This window comes from Lolium rigidum, chromosome 6 (assembly GCF_022539505.1).
Source record: "Lolium rigidum isolate FL_2022 chromosome 6, APGP_CSIRO_Lrig_0.1, whole genome shotgun sequence".
In the NCBI taxonomy this organism is placed as follows: domain Eukaryota; kingdom Viridiplantae; phylum Streptophyta; class Magnoliopsida; order Poales; family Poaceae; genus Lolium; species Lolium rigidum.
In genome coordinates this window covers 107,349,585-107,354,921 of record NC_061513.1, presented here as the reverse complement: position 1 = coordinate 107,354,921, position 5,337 = coordinate 107,349,585, and positions in this window count along the sequence as shown.

The following is a 5,337-nucleotide window of genomic DNA, read 5'->3' as shown; positions in this document are numbered from 1 at the left end:
ATCCTTTGTTTACAGCAAGCTGGTGAGATTGACAATCTCACTGTTACGTTGGGGCAAAGGATTTCGATTGTGTTGTGCAGGTTCCACGTTGGCGCCGGAATCCCTGGTGTTGCGCCGCACTACACTCCTCCACCAACAATCTTCACGTGGCCTTCATCTCCTACTGGTTCGATAACCTTGGTTTCTTTCTGAGGGAAAACTTACTGCTGTGCGCATCACACCTTCCTCTTGGGGTTCCCAACGGACGTGTGTCTCACGCGCCATCAAGACTGTTTTCTGGCGCCATTGCCGGGGATCTGAAGAAAAATTACACCACATAGATTTCTACCTCCCACGTCAACTGCACGCCAGCAACTGTTTTCTGGCGCCGTTGCCGGGGAGATCAAGACACGCTGCAAGGGGAGTCTCTCACATCCAATCTCTTTACTTTGTTTTTGTCTTGCTTTACTTTACTTTATTTACTGCTTTGTTTGCTTTCTCTATATCAAAAATACAAAAAAAAATAGTTACTTGCTTTATTTTATTTACTGTCTTGTTTGCGTTCTTTATATTGAAAACAAAAAAAAATTAGTTACTTGCATTTACTCTACTTTATTTAGTTTGCTTTATTTACTATTGCTAAAAATGAGTAATCCTGATGTTGAAGTTCGTTCGTTTAAGCAACAAGGGGGAGAATGTTTTAAAGATGCTTGGTATAGAATTAGTGATGCTCATCATAGGTGCACTAAGAAACACTCCACTATTATCCTACTTAGGAACTTTTATGTTGGTATCTCTAGCTGGAATAGGTATGTTCTTGATACTCTTGCGGGAGGTAATTTCCTAGGCACTCCTGCTTTAGAAGCTAGTTGCATTATTGAGAGTCTAGTTGGAATACCACCTGTTAATGAAGCTAAAATTGAAATCTCTCTTGAAGATGTCATGAAAAAGTTTGAGGCCATAGAGAACAATCTTCCAAGTGTTGAGACTAAATTGGGAATATTACTTGATAACACTGATAAAGTTGATAAATCTCTAAGTGGAATTAATGAGAGAATTGCCGTTTTAGAAACTTGTGCTACTCATGATAATCAAACCCATAGGATTAGTGAACTTCAAGAAGCTATGGGAACCTTGGGTTCAACTTTTTCTTCTCTTAAGTTTAAGGAGAAAGCTTATGTGGGTAAGGAGCAAAAGTTCATGTATGTCTCTAAGGTGCCTAAGCCAAAAAACTATTATAGGCCTAAAATTGACAAAGCCCTTAGTACCACTATGGATGATGGAGCATCCAAGATACCTATTGTGACAAATTGTGAAAGTTACGATATTGATGCTTCATCTCTTGATAATACTTGATTCACACTTTCTGCGCCTAGCTGAAAGGCGTTAAAGAAAAGCGCTTATGGGAGACAACCCATTATTTTACTTCTGCACTTTTGTTTTATATTTGAGTCTTGGAAGTTGTTACTACTGTAGCAACCTCTTCTTATCTTTATTTTATTGCATTGTTGTGCCAAGTAAAGTATTTGACAGTAACGTTAATACTAGATTTGGATTACTGCGCAGAAACAGATTTCTTGCTGTCACGAATTTGAGTAGACCTCTCTGTAGGTAACTCAGAAAAATCTGCCAATTTTCGTGTGTGATCCTCCGATATGTACGCAACTTTCATTCAATTTGAGCTTTTTCATCTGAGCAAGTTAAGTGCCCCTGAAAACTTCGTCTTTACGGACTGTTCTGTTTTGATAGATTCTGCCTTTTATTTCGCATTGCCTCTTTTGCTATGTTGAATGGATTTCTTTGTTCCATTAACTTTCAGTAGCTTTGTGCAATGTCCAGAAGTGTTAAGACTGATTATGTCACCTCTGAATATGTGAATTTTTGATTATGCACTAACCCTCTAATGAGTTTGTTTTGAGTTTGGTGTGGAGGAAGTTTTCAAGGATCAAGAGAGGAGGATGATACAATATGATCAAGAAGAGTGAAAAGTCTAAGCTTGGGGATGCCCCCGTGATTCATCCCTGCATATTTCAAGAAGACTCAAGCATCTAAGCTTGGGGATGCACAAGGCATCCCCTTCTTCATCGACAACTTATCAGGTCACCTCTAGTGAAACTATATTTTTATTCTGTCACATCTTATGTGCTTTACTTGGAGCGTCTGTATGTTTTTGTTTTTGTTTTTGTTTGAATAAAATCGGATCCTAGCATTCCTTGTGTGGGAGAGAGTGATGGCGTGTATTTCACACGTTCGTTGGGCAACCCCAAGAGGAAGGTATGATGCGCACAGCAGCAAGTTTTCCCTCAGAAAGAAACCAAGGTTTATCGAACCAGGAGGAGCCAAGAAGCACGTTGAAGGTTGATGGCGGCGGGATGTAGTGCGGCGCAACACCAGAGATTCCGGCGCCAACGTGGAACCTGCACAACACAATCAAAGTACTTTGCCCCAACGAAACAGTGAGGTTGTCAATCTCACCGGCTTGTCTGTAACAAAGGATTAACCGTATTGTGTGGAAGATGATTGTTTGCGAGAGAAAATAGTAAAAACAAGTATTGCAGCAGATTTGTATTTCGGTATTAAAGAATGGACCGGGGTCCACAGTTCACTAGAGGTGTCTCTCCCATAAGATAAAAGCATGTTGGGTGAACAAATTACGGTCGGGCAATTGACAAATAGAGAGGGCATAACAATGCACATACATGACATGATAAGTATAGTGAGATTTAATTGGGCATTACGACAAAGTACATAGACCGCCATCCAACTGCATCTATGCCTAAAAAGTCCACCTTCAGGTTATCATCCGAACCCCTCCAGGTATTAAGTTGCTAACAACGAGACAATTGCATTAAGTATGGTGCGTAATGTAATCAACAACTACATCCTCGGACATAGCGCCAATGTTTTATCCCTAGTGGCAACGAGCACAACACAACCTTAGAACTTTCGTCATCGTCCCAGGTGTCAATGCGAGGCATGAACCCACTATCGAGCATAAATACTCCCTCTTGGAGTTAAAAGCAAAAACTTGGCCGAGCCTCTACTAGTAACGGAGAGCATGCAAGATCATAAACAACACATATGTAATAACTTGATAATTAACATGACATGGTATTCTCTATCCATCGGATCCCGACAAACACAACATATAGAATTACAGATAGATGATCTTGATCATGTTAGGCAGCTCACAAGATCCAACAATGAAGCACAATGAGGAGAAGACAACCATCTAGCTACTGCTATGGACCCATAGTCCGGGGGTGAACTACTCACTCATCACTCCGGAGGCGACCATGGCGGTGTAGAGTCCTCCGGGAGATGAATCCCCTCTCCGGCAGGGTGCCGGAGGAGATCTCCGAATCCCCCGAGATGGGATCGGCGGCGGCGGCGTCTCAGTAAGGTTTTCCGTATCGTGGTTTTTCCGCCTCAGGGGTTTCGCGACGGAGGCTTTAAGTAGGCGGAAGGGTAGAGTCGGGGAGCTAACGAGGGGCCCACACCACAGGGCGGCGCGGGCCCCCCTTGGCCGCGCCGCCATGTGGTGGCGCCACCTTGTGGCCCCACTTCGTATGCTCTTCGGTCTTCTGGAAGCTCCGTGGAAAAATAGGCCCACGGGTCTTCGTTTCGTCCAATTCCGAGAATATTTCGTTACTAGGATTTCTAAAACCAAAAACAGCGAGAAAACAAGAACCGGCACTTCGGCATCTTGTTAATAGGTTAGTTCCGAGAAAATGCACGAATATGTCATAAAGTGTGCATAAAACATGTAGGTATCATCAATAATATGGCATAGAACATAAGAAATTATCGATACGTCTGAGACGTATCAAGCATCCCCAAGCTTAGTTCCTGCTCGTCCCGAGCGAGTAAAACGATAACAAAGATAATTTCTGAAGTGATATGCCATCATAACCTTGATCATACTATTTGTAAACATATGTAGTGGATGCAGCGATCAAAACAATGGTAATGACATGAGTAAACAAGTGAATCATAAAGCAAAGACTTTTCATGAATAGTACTTCAAGACAAGTATTAATAAGTCTTGCATAAGAGTTAACTCATAAAGCAATAAATCAAAGTAAAGGTATTGAAGCAACACAAAGGAAGATTAAGTTTCAGCGGTTGCTTTCAACTTGTAACATGTATATCTCATGGATAATAGTCAACATAGAGTAATATAACAAGTACAATATGCAAGTATGTAGGAATCAATGCACAGAGTTCACACAAGTGTTTGCTTCTTGAGGTGGAGAGAGATAGGTGAACTGACTCAACATAAAAGTAAAGAGAATGGTCCTTCAAAGAGGAAAGCATCGATTGCTATATTTGTGCTAGAGCTTTTATTTTGAAAACATGAAACAATTTTGTCAACGGTAGTAATAAAGCATATGAGTTATGTACATTATATCTTACAAGTTGCAAGTCTCATGCATAGTATACTAATAGTGCCCGTACCTTGTCCTAATTAACTTGGACTACTGGATCTTTGCAATGACACATGTTTTGACCAAGTGTCACAATGGGGTACCTCCATGCCGCTTGTACAAAGGTCTAAGGAGAAAGCTCGCATTTTGGATTTCTCGCTTTTGATTATTCTCAACTTAGACATCCATACCGGGACAACATGGACAACGAGATAATGGACTCCTCTTTAATGCATAAGCATGTGGCAACAATTATTATTCTCATATGAGATTGAGGATATATGTCCAAAACTGAAACTTCCACCATGAATCATGGCTTTAGTTAGCGGCCCAAAGTTCTTCTCTAACAATATGCATGCTCCAACCATGAAGGTGGTAGATCTCTCTTACTTCGAGAAGACGGACATGCATAGCAACTCACATGATATTCAACAAAGGATAGTTGATGGCGTCCCTGAAGCATGGTTATCGCACAACAAGCAACTTAATAAGAGATAAAGTGCATAAGTACATATTCAATACCACAATAGTTTTTAAGCTATTTGTCCCATGAGCTATATATTGCAAAGGTGAATGATGGAATTTTAAAGGTAGCACTCAAGCAATTTACTTTGGAATGGCGGATAAATACCATGTAGTAGGTAGGTATGGTGGACACAAATGGCATAGTGGTTGGCTCAAGAATTTTGGATGCATGAGAAGTATTCCCTCTCGATACAAGGTTTAGGCTAGCAAGGTTATTTGAAACAAACACAAGGATGAACGGTACAGCAAAACTCACATAAAAGACATATGGTAAACATTATAAGACTCCATACCGTCTTCCTTGTTGTTCAAAACTCAATACTAGATATTATCTAGACTCTAGAGAAACCAAATATGCAAACCAAATTAGCAAGCTCTAAGTATTTCTTCATTAATGGGTGCAAAG